Raw genomic sequence first — 14,567 nt, forward strand, 5'->3', positions numbered from 1 at the left:
GGAAGAAAGTCACCAGGGTGGCAATGTGCTTGACAATGGCAATACATTACGTAGGATGTGAAGGCAATGTGCAATACAGGCCAAATCCTATGCTGGGAATCAATATCCACCAATGTTTCTGTCCACAATGTCCGTTCAGAAATGTCTGTGCCAGATGGGAAATAGACTGACAATTGGGTCAACATTGTGCAATTATCTTCAAAATGTCCAACTGTGTCCACAATTACACCTGCCAGATGGGAAATAAACTGATAACTGTCTTCATGGTCTAAATGTGTCAAATATTACAAATAATACAATAATACATAATACAATGCCCACATTGAGTCCAGATGTGTTGGTTCCTGATCTATGCTATTACCCCAAAAGATCAGAAATATGCCAAGGGCACCTGGATTTGGTAAAAGGTCCTCCGTAGAGGTTTTGTCTTTAATCCAAGAGACTTTTTTAGTGTTTTTTTTTTACACAGAAAAGGTTGGACACAGTGCCCACTCCCCCACCCATATCTGAAAATTGAAAGCTGTGGGGAAAGGGGGGTTCCAAAGCTAATAGACCACTCAACAAGCAGTTCTGATGCACTACACTGGCCCATTCCGGATGAGCACTGTATACTCTGACTGCAGCAACACAAATTCAGATTTCAGTGATACCTAATTTTTATGGTGATTACGAGACTGAATGCAAAGTGTGTATCCTCCATGTAACTCAAAGCCTATCACTTCCAGTCAATACTGTTAAATTTGGAAATCCTTCCAGTTACATTAACAACCAGGTGACTCCTCAACATGCCCCCACCAACATACTGTTTACAGTCTAAATGGCCAAGGATATTAAACCTGTAAGCTTACTTTAAACTAGATGTGGAAAGTTGAAAGGTTGATCTTTTTCACCTGTGCTGTGGCTTAAAAACAAGTTCCACCGAGATTTGAACTCAGATCGCTGGATTCAGATTCCAGAGTTCTAACCATTACACCATGGAACCTTCAAAAGTCTTGCAAGGGTTTGCTAGGCAGGTTCTTTCATAATAGCCACATGTGTGATATTAAAGGCACACAACAATCACAACAATTACAATATCACGCCCCAATATATTTTCGGTTTTGAGTCCTCGCCCCTACTATTTACGACATGGCCAGACGTAATCCGGCTAAGAAGCAGCACTTTTCAGAGGTGGAGATTGAAACCCTGACATCTCAGTTTAATTTGCAGTAAAGTATACACCTACATGTAAAGTGTACCCATATTTAAATAAACACGGAAGCAAAGTTTATGCAGTGTTTTTTAATTTTACTCGTGTTTTTTTCGTGAGTCAGAGTCAGGCAACAGCTGTGAGGGAATCACACCAATGGCAAGATAAAGGAGAGAGGAGCTCAGTGTGTCAAAGGAAGTTAGTTGTTCATTTCTTTAATGTTTAATTTTATTCTTGTGTTTCATCTATTTTCATTTTTTAACTCTTTTTGTGTAAAGCACTTTGAATTGCCCTATTGTTGAAATGTGCTATACAAATAAAGCTGCCTTGCCTTGAATAGGCTATCAACGTTAGTGCAAATCAGTATTGGACTGCTTTTCAGGTTGTCGTGGCCGAGTGGTTAAGGCGATGGACTAGAATTCCATTGGGGTCTCCCCTTGCAGGTTTGAATCCTGCCGACAACGAAAGCCATAATTCAAATGTGGTCACACATCCCATTATACCAAATGGCAGATGTGACTTCATGGACAATCTTGTAATATCTCATTGGTACTGGAAGCCACCGATGCATCTCTGAGCATTTATTTTCAGTCTCAATGACCAGATGTGTTGCAAGATTTGCAGTGAACGTTGTATTGTCCAGTAATGGTGGTATAGTGGTGACCATAGCTGCCTTCCAAGCAGTTGAAATGGCTTTGATTCCCAGCCAGTAACTTTCTTTGAGTGACGTTATTTGCTTTATTTGTCAAGAAGTAACCAGAAAGGTTACTCTCCCAACCCGGTTATTTAAAACATTAGATCTCGGTTATATCACACAAATAAGGGAGCATAACAATCAATCAAGCTGCCTCCATGAGGATCCACAGACATAGACATGTTCCACCACCCGCAATTAAGCCTGTCTCCTCAGCTTCTGGGCATCACCTCCTCTTCAGCTGGAGAGCTTGCCTCTGCGTTTGTGAGCTCACAGTTAGCAAAGCTCACATAAAGCAAAATGCTTGTGGCATAAAGATTGATCCTTCTGCAGAGGACCATAGAGCAGCCCAAAGATAACCCAAGTGGCCTTACCTCTATTAGAAGGTGCAGTTCTGCAAACCATGTACATATAAATCTTTACTGTCATTGGTATGCAGGTCACTTGATGTAATACAAGCAAATACATAAGGACCCACCCAACACTTTAGTGATATGTTGCATGCAACTGTATGTCAATGATCAAGCTTGTTGCTGTGACCAGGAAACCACCAGAAAAATGACTGATACATCATCAGTTCCCAAATTTTCTTGGATGCCAAATATTTAAATTCAAAGTCAGAATCCAATTGACATGTAAGAAACATAAAATGCACGTCCAGCTTCTACATTTCCGTATGAGTCAGCTTTACCAATTTCTGAGTTACAGGAAAATAGCCTGATAAGCATACATGTGCAGCTCAACCTCAAAAAGCCATAAAGCAAATGCTTGTGGCTTAAAGATCGAGCTCCCGCTCATAAAACATCACCCAGGCTCAGTCTCTGTGGCGCAATAGGTCCGCGCAGTTGGCGGTTAACCGAAAGGATGGTGGTTCAAATCCACCCAGGAACGATTGTTACTTAAATAACCTGGGGTGGGCCAACTCTGCTACGTCCTGCCACGTCCTGCTACGTCCTGCTGGGCCTTGTAATGCCGCACAGCGTCCTGCTATGCCAAGAACTGCTACAAACTACTAATTTTTTCTATTTTTGTTATTGCCACTCTTCATTCTAACCCCAACCGGCCCGTCAGACACCGCCTACCAAGAGCCTGGGTCTGACCGAGGTTTCTGCCTAAAAGGAAGTTTTTCCTCGCCACTGTCGCACTGTTGCTTGCTCTGGAGGAAACTGTTGGGTCCTTGTAAATTCTGGAGTGTGGTCTATCTGTAAAGTGTCTTGAGATAACTCTTGTTGTGAATTGATACTATAAATAAAATTGAATTGAAATTGAATTGAACTCTGGGATTTATCCTGCAGGAGACCATAGAGCAGCCCAAAGACAACCCAAGTGGCCTTATGTCTATCAGAAGGCACAGTTCTGCAAGCCATGTACATATTAATCTTTATGGGAAGTAACAAAGTACAAATACTTTTTTTACTCTACTCAAGTAGATTTTTCAGATCTTTTTACTTTAGTATTTATTGTTTTGGCGACTTTTTACTTTTACTCCTTACATTTTAACATAAATATCGGTAATATCTGTACGGAGGATAATCAGTTGAGATCGTGTGCGTCTTTGAGAACTGTAAGTCCTATAACTGATGTTGTCAGTTCATTTAAACCTGTTGTTGTGTTGGTCTGTAGTTCTGGTACATTTAAAAGTTAGCCTGTTTGTGTTCTTTACCTGTTACCTAGATTACACCTGTTACCTAGGTTACACCTGTTACCTAGGTTACACCTGTTACCTAGGTTACACCTGTTACCTAGGTTACACCTGTTACCTAGGTTACACCTGGCTTTTGATTTGATATAAGGGCGATTGTTGAACGTTCTCGCTCATTAAGATAATGTAATTAATAATGGGTTTATTGTTATTATTTACTAGCATATATGATTCCTATGCATTGTGTATGGTAGCCTTTACAATGTTATTTATTTATTTTATTACCACACACACATTCATAGCAGAGCTACCCCCCCCCCCCCCCCCCCCATGTTTATCCTGATGTTTGATTGTAATGAAGCATCAGCAGAGAGAAGTTGTCCCCGTCTGTGTTTTAACAGACACACCTGGGACCAAGTTGGAAACCAGAATCAGCTTTAAATCCAGTCCTAATCTAGTCCTCACTAAATTTCAAATAATTTCACGGAATATTCACGGAAATCTCACAAAATCACACCTGAATTCATATCTTGCTACTCGTCAGAATCTGTTGCATTGCGATAACAAATAGCTACATTTGTGTAAAGTAATCAACAGGCTTTATGTCTGTGTTGAGTAGGGAGGGAAATGTAATGCATACCCCTACGTTTTATCTTCTTCTAATATTTATCATGAAACGAGGAAGCGATATAGAGACCTAGTAAACAAAAAGTGAGAAAAACCACAGTGAGAGAAACAAATCAAGGGAGTGAAGAGCAGGAAGAGGGAGAGCCAGTGGAGTTTGGGGAGAGGGCATGTGATGAAAGTGAGGGATCTGACACAGAGAGGGATATTCAAGAGGGTAAGGAAGATGAAGAAGAGGGTGAGGAGGAGGAAGAAGAGGGTGAGGTGCATGAAGAAGAGAGTGAGGAGGAAGAAAACCTAAATGGGAGAGAGAGAGGACCAGCCAGAGGGACAGCAAGTGGATCCATGTGGATCAAGTACTGCACCATCAGGTTTGTGATGAAGAAGATTCTTACTATTTTCAAAGCAGTGCAATTACAATTTCATTGTAGGTCTGCTTTGTCCTTAAAATGGTGCTTTCTGCTGGAAACAACGTTTCATTTTCAGTGAACATTGCCTTGTCCAGCAGAAAGGCAACAGGTGTGTTACTTTTCGACTATGATTTATTCCATAGCAGTGCAAGCATTTTGCCCAGGTTTGATTTCCAGCCACCGCAGTTGCATTTACAGGTTTTGAAGTCAGACAACACCAACAAGCACTTTACATATACATATTTTGCAGTTTATATTGTACCGTATTTTTGTATAGTAATGTTGTGTGGTATTTATTTTTTGTTTCAGTTGCTCCAGTTTTTATGTGTGTTATTGTTACTGTGTTACTGTTATTTCCATGGATTAAATAAAGTTGACATGCCATTGAAGGTGTACCTTTCAGACACTTGCTTTGTTAAACATGAACAGTCTGGTCAAGACTTAATGTTGACACAATTAGCAACTAGCAGTGAATGGTTTTGATCCATCAACCGCTGGGTTGTGGGCCCAGCACGCTTCCGCTGCGCCACTCTGCTCTGCTGCACTGTCGGCTTCGGCAGGCATGCCAAACCTGACATCATCCGCCACTACAACCACACCAATTGATTTACCATATTATCCTATTGATCCTCTGTTGTATCAGTCAGGATGGCCGAGCGGTCCATGGTGCTGCGTTCAGGTCGCAGTCTCCACTGAAGGCGTAGGTTCAAGTCCCACTTCTGACAACTAGTCTCTTCATCTGGAACTAATGTCTGAGACATGATTTTGGGAATGAAGAACTTAGCAGTTCTTTTTATTTAAGACGACAAGAATGTGCGCAAGAAAAGCAATTGCAAGTACAGCGTTTCGTGAGCATCTTTATTGTCAACAGATGCGAAGTTACCATGTGTTTGTAGACAGTAGACATATCTACTGCTGGATTCACTGTCTGTGGCAAGTCCTTTAAAACCTGTTCTTGACTTGCTTTTTCCCACATCCTCTGAATGCTTAGCTAACTAAATGACTTAAGTTGGCCAATAGTTGTTGCTTTTCCATCTTCATTGGGATTGTTGTGTGCCTTCAATATCACATGTGGATATTATGAAAGAAATTGCCAAGCAAACCCTTGCAACACTTTTAAAGGTTCCATGGTGTAATGGTTAGCACTCTGACCACAACCTGCAGAGCAGAGTGGCGCAGCGGGAGCGTGCTGGGCCCATAACCCAGAGGTTGATGGATTGAAACCATCCTCTGCTAATTGCCATGCTTCATATCAGCACTAAATATAATTACAGTCTGTTGATGTTTAACAAAGCATCTGTTGCTGCAAGTATCTCAAGTGAAATGTCTCCACCTGCTGAAGAGTAAACTTAATAGCATGTCAAGTTTTTTTCATCCATAAAAATAGTTGCTTTGCTTTTTTCAGAAGGTGCAGTTCTGCAAACCATGTACATATTAATCTTTACAGTCATTGGTATGCAGGACACCTGATGTAATACAAGCAAATACATAAGGCCCCACCCAACAGTTTAGTTGTACGTGGCGGGCAAAAAAATGTGGACCTGAATCCAACAATAAGATTACTTGATATGCACATACACTCACCTATAGGATTATTAGGAACACCATACTAATACTGTGTTTGACCCCCTTTCGCCTTCAGAACTGCCTTAATTCTACGTGGTATTGATTCAACAAGGTGCTGAAAGCATTCTTCTGAAATGTTGGCCCATATTGATTGGATAGCATCTTGCAGCTCCTGTTCCCACATCCCAAAGATGATCTATTGGGTTAAGATCTGGTGACTGTGGCGGCCATTTTAGTACAGTGAACTCATTGTCATGTTCAAGAAACCAGTTTGAAATGATTCGAGCTTTGTGACATGGTGCATTATCCTGCTGGAAGTAGCCATCAGAGGATGGGTACATGGTGGCCATGAGGGGATGGACATGGTCAAAAACAATGCTCAGGTAGGCCGTGGCATTTAAACGATGCCCAATTGGCACTAAGGGGCCTAAAGTGTACCAAGAAAACATCCCCCACACATTACACCACCACCACCAGCCTGCACAGTGGTAACAAGGCATGATGGATCCATGTTCTCATTCTGTTTACGACAAATTCTGACTCTACCATCTGAATGTCTCAACAGAAATCGAGACGCATCAGACCAGGCAACATTTTTCCAGTCTTCAACTGTCCCATTTTGGTGAGCTCTTTCAAATTGTAGCCTCTTTTTCCTATTTATAGTGGAGATGAGTGGTACCCGGTGGGGTGTTCTGCTGTTGTAGCCCATCCGCCTCAAGGTTGTGCGTGTTGTGGTTTTGCTGCACCTTGGTTGTAACGAGTGGTTATTTCAGGCAAAGTTGCTCTTCTATCAGCTTGAATCAGTCGGCCCATTCTCCTCTGACCTTTAGCATCAACAAGGCATTTTCACCCACAGGACTGCGGCATACTGGATGTTTTTCCCATTTCACACCATTCTTTGTAAACCCTAAAAATGGTTGTTGGTGCAAATCCCAGTAGATTGTCTTGACCAGGACCACACCCCTAATTGCATTAAAGCAACTGCCATGTGATTGCATTAATGAGAAATTGAACAGGTGTTCCTAATAATCCTTTAGGTGAGTGTAAATCATAGTCAAAAAGTAACACACCTGTTTCCTTTCTGCTGGACAATACAACGTTCACTGCAAATCTTGTAACACGTCTAGGCATTGAGACTGAAAATAAACACTAAGCTTCCAGAACCTGTGAGATAATACAACATTGTTCTTGTAGGAGAATATAGAGATACCAAAGATAATCCAAGTGACTTTGCCTTTTTCAGAAGGTACAGTTCTACAAACCATGTACATATTAATCTTTGCAGTCATTGGTATGCAGGTCACTTGATGTAATACACGCAAATACATAAGGCCCCACCCAACACTTTAGTGATATGTTGCACGCAACTGTATGTTAATGATCAAGCTTGTTGCTGTGACCAAGAAACCACCAGCAAAATGACTGATACATCATCAGTTCCAAAATTTTCTTGGATGCCAAATATTTGAATTCAAAGTCAAAATCCAATTGACATGTAACAACAATAAAATGCACGTCCAGCTTCTACATTTCCACATGAGTCAGCTTCCCCAATTTCTGAGTAACAGGAAAATAGTCTGATAAGCATACATGTGCAGCACAACCTCAAAAAGTCATAAAACAAATGCTTGTGGCTTAAAGATTGAGCTCCCGCTCATAAAACATCTGACAGGCGCAGTCTCTGTGGGGCAATAGGTCAGCGCAGTCGGCTCTTAACCGAAAGGATGGTGGTTGCTTTAATAACCTGGAGTGAGCCAACTCTGGGATTTATCCTTCTGCAGAAGACCATAGAGCAGCCCAAAGATAACCCACGTGGCCTTATGTCTATCGGAAGGTACAGTTCTGCAGACCATGTACTGTACATATTAATCTTTACGGTCATCAGAGATGGGAAGTAACGAAGTACAAATACTTCATTACTATACTCAAGTAGATTTTTCAGATATTTTTACTTTACTTTACTATTTACTATTTATTTTTTTGGTGACTTTTTACTTTTACTCCTTAAAACCAAATTTTTAGTTTTTCTGAAATTTCCCAACCATTGCAAAAGTTTTTATAGCCTGGTTGGCGCAGTAGGCAGCTTGTCAGTCTCATAATCTGAAGGTTGTAAATTCAACCCTCACACGGGGCAGGTGTTTTAAAACAAAAAAAACACAACTGATGTTGAAAATGCAGCAGCTTGCAGGTGGTCAAGCACATCAATCAAACTTTATTTCTAAAGCACAGTTAAAAACAACCAGGTTGACCAAAGTGCTGTACATTGATATGAAACAATAAATAGACAGAATACAACACCAGACAAATTCAACATACAGTTCTCATGCTGGATTAAAAGCCAGGGAATAAAAATGTGTTTTTAGTCGAGATTTAAAAACCGGAAGGCTGGGGGCCAGTTTGACATGTAGAGGGAGCTCATTCCCAAGTCTCGGGGCTGCGGCTGAGAAAGCCCGATCCCCTCTGCTCTTGAGCCGTGTTTTAGGGGCAACAAGAAGAGACTGGTTTGCAGACCTTAATCACCTTGAAGGAGCATGTGGCTTCAACAGATCAGTGATGTAGACTGGAGCTAGTCAGATTTGGGTTTTGAACACGAGACTGGACCCTTAATCTAGCACCTTAGACCACTTGACCACACTACCTACAAATATCAGATCGCCACATCGTGACAAACACAGGCACTGTAACTAATGGTATGCTTGTTAATGATATTGGAAAAAAAACCTTTGCAAGGAAAAAGCCAATACTTTTTTAAAAACTGCCAATATTACTATTAAAAAATGTTATCACACTTTATCATTTTTCTCTGGCATTGATTTTAGAATATTGTAACCAGCATTAAGTGAGTAGGTTTAGGTCTGTGTGAATATGAGTTGAGCATTTACCTGGGCTGAATTTGTGAACATCTTCTTTTGCATATTCACTGTAAAGAGCCATTACTCCTCCAACTGCCAACTATTGTTCCAGAGACAATAGGATATACAGTTTTAGATTGCAAGGTAACTGTCCAAGACCAAAGACTTCACTGAAATACCTCAAGTGATCAAAACAGTTTGTCAAAATGGGAAAAGTCATGTTTTTGATCACACATTCCAGCACAGTTGTTCATTTACCATTAAAAAACAAAAGTGCAAACATGAAACACATACTACTTAGATATTGCAGCCATCCTGATCACAGCCATGGGGGGATCTGCATGCGCTTTCTTACCAGCAAGTTTCTGGAGGTCCAAATGGCATCTTTGATGGTGGCTAGGGTGAGACACTGATTTGCAAAGTCACATGCTGGTATCTGTTTCTTTGGCCTCGCCCCATATAGCACTAGCTGTGCTGTGAGGACTCTGAGTCTAGTTAAGGACAGCATATTTGTTTTTCACAAGTACAAAAGGCTCGGCCATACAGCAAAGCCCACCAAAACAAGTTTTAGCTCATCTGTGTTCCCCTCCAAGGAAGTCTTTAGTAAAAGGCAAAAGACGTGTGTTATGTGTTATGAAGAGAAACCAGAGTGAGTACAGCCGTCTGCTAGAGAGCAGCCAAAAACCCTAGGCGACCCAGTTCAAACCGTCGCGGTAAAACTGACTTGGTGTGCCGCTTTCCAAACTACAACGATAAGAGGCAACTTGGTAGACTCCTTACTGATGTTTATATCTGTAATCACAATGCCATGTTTTTAAAACACCAGCCTATCACAAGTGTTACATGTCAATAATCAATGTGTGAGTAATCAGGAAGCTCACATAAAAGATAGTTGCAAGGTCTACCAAATTTTAAACTTTGCAACCCGTAAGCTGTTGGAACCTTGGTTGGGACAGGTTACCAGAGCAGAGTGGCGCAGCCGAAGCGTGCTGGGCCCATAACCCAAGAGAGAGGTCGATGGATCGAAACCATCCTCTGCTAATTCCTACGGTTTGTATCAGCATTAAGTCTATTTCCAGTCTGTTGATGTTTAACAAAGCATCTGTTGCTGCAAGTGTCTGAAATGAAATGTCTCCACATGCTGAAGAGTGAACTTAATTGCATGACAAGTTGGTTTTCATCCATAAATATGGAAACTACAGTACTCATACCTGCTGTAACACCCATAAAAACTGGACCATTACAAAATAAATATACTGCACTACAGTACAAGTACATAAATACAGTAAAACTGTAAAACATGTACATTTAAAGTGCTTGTTGGGCTGTCTGATAGCCTGATTTTCAGGTTTTTTTGATTGTTTTCTGAGATATACTTAGACTTATCTTTATTAATCCTTTTGGGATGACTCCCACAAGGAGATATAAATATCACTGAATAAAAGAAAATACTGTGGTAAAACATGTAATGGGACTGTTGGATATGGCTTCAAAACCTATGGTATAAATTATAGTTGAAAGTAACACACCTGTTGCCTTTCTGCTGGACAATACAACATTCACTGCAAATCTTGTAACACAGACTGAAAATAAATGCTGAGAGATGCATTGGTGGAGACTGTTTGTATCCAGTAACTATGAGACAACACAATATTGTTCATGAAAACAAATTGGCAGTTTGTATTCTGTGATGCGTCTTTGGTTTGCTACCATTCTCGTTGATGGCAGGATTCAAACCTGCATGGGGAGACCCCAAAGGATTTCTAGTCCATCGCCTTAACCACTCGGCCACAACAACCTGTACAGCAATATAATACCTGTCTGCACAAATGTTCATAAACTTTGCAATTGGTTAGTAGTTAACAGACACGGGTAAAGTGCAAATCGTAGTGCACTGCCTGTTTCTGTGGAGGGAGCTTGATTGATTGATATGTTCCCTTATTTGTACCATAATTCAATTCAATTCAATTTTATTTATAGTATCAATTCATAACAAGAGTTATCTCGAGACACTTTACAGATAGAGCAGGTCCAAACGGTTCTAGTAGTTTCCTCCAGAGCAAGCAACAGAGCAACAATGGCGAGGAAAAACTTCCTTTTAGGCAGAAACCTCGGACAGACCCAGGCTCTTGGTAGGCGGTGTCTGACGGGCCGGTTGGGGTTAGAATAAGAGTGGAAATAACAAAAATAGAAAAAATAGTAGTTTGTAGCAGTTCTTTGTAATAGTTCATGGCATAGCGGTCACTGTGGGCACTACAAGGCACAGCAGGATGTAGCTGTGCACCGCAGAGTGTAGCAAGATGAACATGGCATCGCAGAACGTGGAGCGGGACCATGGCGACACCTGCCACCACGATCCTGGAGCCTCTCCGGTCCGAGGGAACATGCTGGGGAAAAAAGAACAAAAGGACTCCGGGAGTGACTCCCCGGAGCTAGGTTAGCAACAACATTTCTAGGACATGGATGCACATACAATGGGAAGATAGAAAGATAGAGGAGCTCAGTGTGTCAAAGGAAGACAGGAAGGTCAGGAGGGTCAAAGTGTGGATAGGATACAAACCCTGGTTAGGGTAGGGGGAGAAACAGTTGGGGTTAGGGTCAGGAAGGTCAAAGTGGGGGATGGGATACAACCCTGGTTAGGGTAGGGGGAGAAACAGTTAGGGTGAAGAAGGTCAAAGTGGGGGGATGGGATACAAACCCTGGTTAGGGTAGGGGGAGAAGAACATTTGGGGTTAGGGTCAAGAAGGTCAGAGTGGGGGATGGGATACAAACCCTGGTTAGGGTAGGGGAGAAACAGTTGGGGTTAGGGTCAGGAAGGTCAGAGTGGGGGATGGGATAAAAACCCTGGTTAGGGTCGACAACTATGATGAGAAGCAGGTGGGCCGGGTTAGGCGGACACTGCGACTCCTCACTCCCTTACAACATTCAATTCTATGTCCTAACTATAAGCTTTATCAAAAAGGAAAGTCTTAAGCCTACTCTTAAATGTGGAAACAGTGTCTGCCTCCCGGACCCAAACTGGAACCTGGTTCCACAGGAGAGGAGCCTGATAGCTGAAGGCTCTGGCTCCCATTCTACTTTTAGAGACTCTAGGAACAGCAAGTAACCCTGCATTCTGGGAGCGTAGTGCTCTCGCAGGGTTGTAAGGTACTATGAGCTCTTCAAGATAAGATGGTGCCTGACCATGAAGAGCTTTGTAGGTGAGAAGAAGGATTTTAAATTCTATTCTAGATTTCACAGGAAGCCAATGCAGAGAAGCTAAAACAGGAGAGATGTGGTCTCTTTTCCTGGTTCCCGTCAGAACACGTGCCGCAGCATTCTGGATCAGCTGAAGAGTCTTTATGGATTTTTTCGAGCAGCCTGATAACAAAGAATTGCAGTAATCCAACCTAGAAGTAACAAATGCATGGACTAGTTTTTCTGCATCATTTTTAGACAGGATATTCCTGATTTTTGCAATATTACGTAGGTGAAAAAAGGCGTTCCTTGAAATTTGCTTTATGTGGACATTAAAGGACATGTCCTGATCAAAGATAACTCCAAGATTCCTTACAGTGGGGCTGGAGGCCAGGGTGATGCCATCCAGAGTAACTATATCTTTGGATAATGCGTCACGAAGGTGCTTGGGTCCGAGAGCAATAACTTCAGTTTTATCTGAGTTTAACATTAGAAAATTACAGGTCATCCAGGTTTTAATGTCCTGAAGGCACGAATGAAGTTTAGCTAACTGATTAGTTTCATCCGGCTTGATTGATAGATATAACTGAGTATCATCTGCATAACAATGAAAGTTTATGGAGTGTTTCCTAATAATACTGCCTAAAGGAAGCATATATAAAGTGAACAGGATTGGACCGAGCACAGATCCTTGTGGGACTCCATGACTAACCTTGGCGTGCATAGAGGATTCATCGTTGACATGAACAAACTGAGATTGATCTGATAAATAAGACTTAAACCAGCTTAGAGCAGTCCCTTTAATGCCAATTAAATGTTCCAATCTCTGTAATAAGATATGATGGTCAATGGTATCAAATGCAGCACTAAGATCTAATAACACAAGTACAGAGATAAGTCCTTTGTCTGATGCAATTAGGAGGTCATTAGTAATTTTCACAAGTGCTGTCTCTGTGCTATGATGAACTCTAAATCCTGACTGAAAATCCTCAAATAAGCCGTTGCTATGCAACGGTATGCTATTCTCAAAAACACAACACAGTTCTTTGGTCCCCCTGGGGGTTGTCAACATGAATGTTAAAATCACCCGCAATGATTACACAATCAAAGTTAATACAGATTATAGACAGCAGTTCAGTGAAGTCATCAATTAAGGTTGCACAATATTTAGGTGGCCTGTAGATATTTAGAAACATCGCTTGTGGGGAAGATCTTAATTGAAGAGCAACATATTCAAAAGAAGCAAAACTTCCATAGCACATTTGCGTACAGTGGAATGAGTCATTAAACAAAATGGAAACTCCACCTCCTTTCTTATTCACTCTATTCTCGCTCATAAAACTGAAATTAGGGGGAGCTGACTCGATGAGAACAGCAGCACTGTTATTATGGTCTAACCAGGTTTGAGTTAAAAACATAAAATCTAGATTGTGTTTGATAATAAAATCATTGATTAAAAAGGATTTTCCTGCCAAAGACCTGACGTTTAGTAAAGCTAGTGTTAGTGTGTTTTCATTTTTTGGGACTGGCTGTAGCTGACGAGGAATAGCTAAATTTGCTAAGTTTGCAGTTAAGTGCTTATTCACCATTCTTTTCCTATTGCCTATCACAACATAAATTGAGGAAGAATTGAATACATAGGGCCCGGGCTTGTTTTTGAAAAAGTCATGAGTGTCTCTAGGCCTGGAGCCAAGGTCCGGCACATATCAGGTCATGCTTACTGGATTTTGCACACAAACGTCCTTATCAGTCTGAGTGGAAAGAGTTTGTTTACCTCCTGGCAGAGGAGCCCGGCGTTTTACTTTTGCCAGGGGTTGAGTGATGGGGGAAGGAAGGGGTGTATATTCAGCATCTACCAGGTGATTCATGTGGTCAGTGAACTCCAACATGGGGGTAGGGGAAAGAGGGGAAAGGGTGAGTGGAGACAGCGATGGCTCCTCAAAGGATTCAGGGTTGGTAAGAGGGTTAGAGGGGTGCTGGATGGGTGAAAAGAGGAGTTGAGGTTTTGTATCTCTGCTCTGTGGTGTCCCAGGGTCAAGTCTTTCCTCAGGTGGGGGCTGTGGTGGATCACTACCACACTTTGTTATGTCTTCCTCTTGTTTTGTGACCTTGGCAGAGGGAGCAGATGTGTAGCGCAGAAAGTAAAGCAGATTAGAGGTGAACAGCTTTACTCCTGGGTTGTTAAGGGAAAGTCTATCTGCTTTAAAAAGATGTCTGCGCTCCCAGAAAATGTTAAGATTGTCAATGAACTGCAGAGAGTGGACGGTACATTCAGTTGAAAGCCATTTGTTTAGTGCCAACAGCCGGCTGAATCTCTCATCTCCTCTTCTGACTGACGGTATAGGACCACTGATAAACACATCTGCGTTTAGAGAGCTGACGGTGTCCAGCAGTTCCTTAAAGTCCAGTTTCT

General features: G+C 41.7%; 1 pseudogene; it reads right to left on the minus strand.

The window, feature by feature from the left end:
- Positions 1-9,509: 9,509 nt before the first annotated feature.
- Positions 9,510-9,630, minus strand: LOC116676126 (uncharacterized; annotated as a pseudogene).
- Positions 9,631-14,567: the final 4,937 nt, after the last annotated feature.

The sequence above is a fragment of the Etheostoma spectabile genome, unplaced genomic scaffold (assembly GCF_008692095.1).
Source record: "Etheostoma spectabile isolate EspeVRDwgs_2016 unplaced genomic scaffold, UIUC_Espe_1.0 scaffold00002703, whole genome shotgun sequence".
NCBI lineage: Eukaryota > Metazoa > Chordata > Actinopteri > Perciformes > Percidae > Etheostoma > Etheostoma spectabile.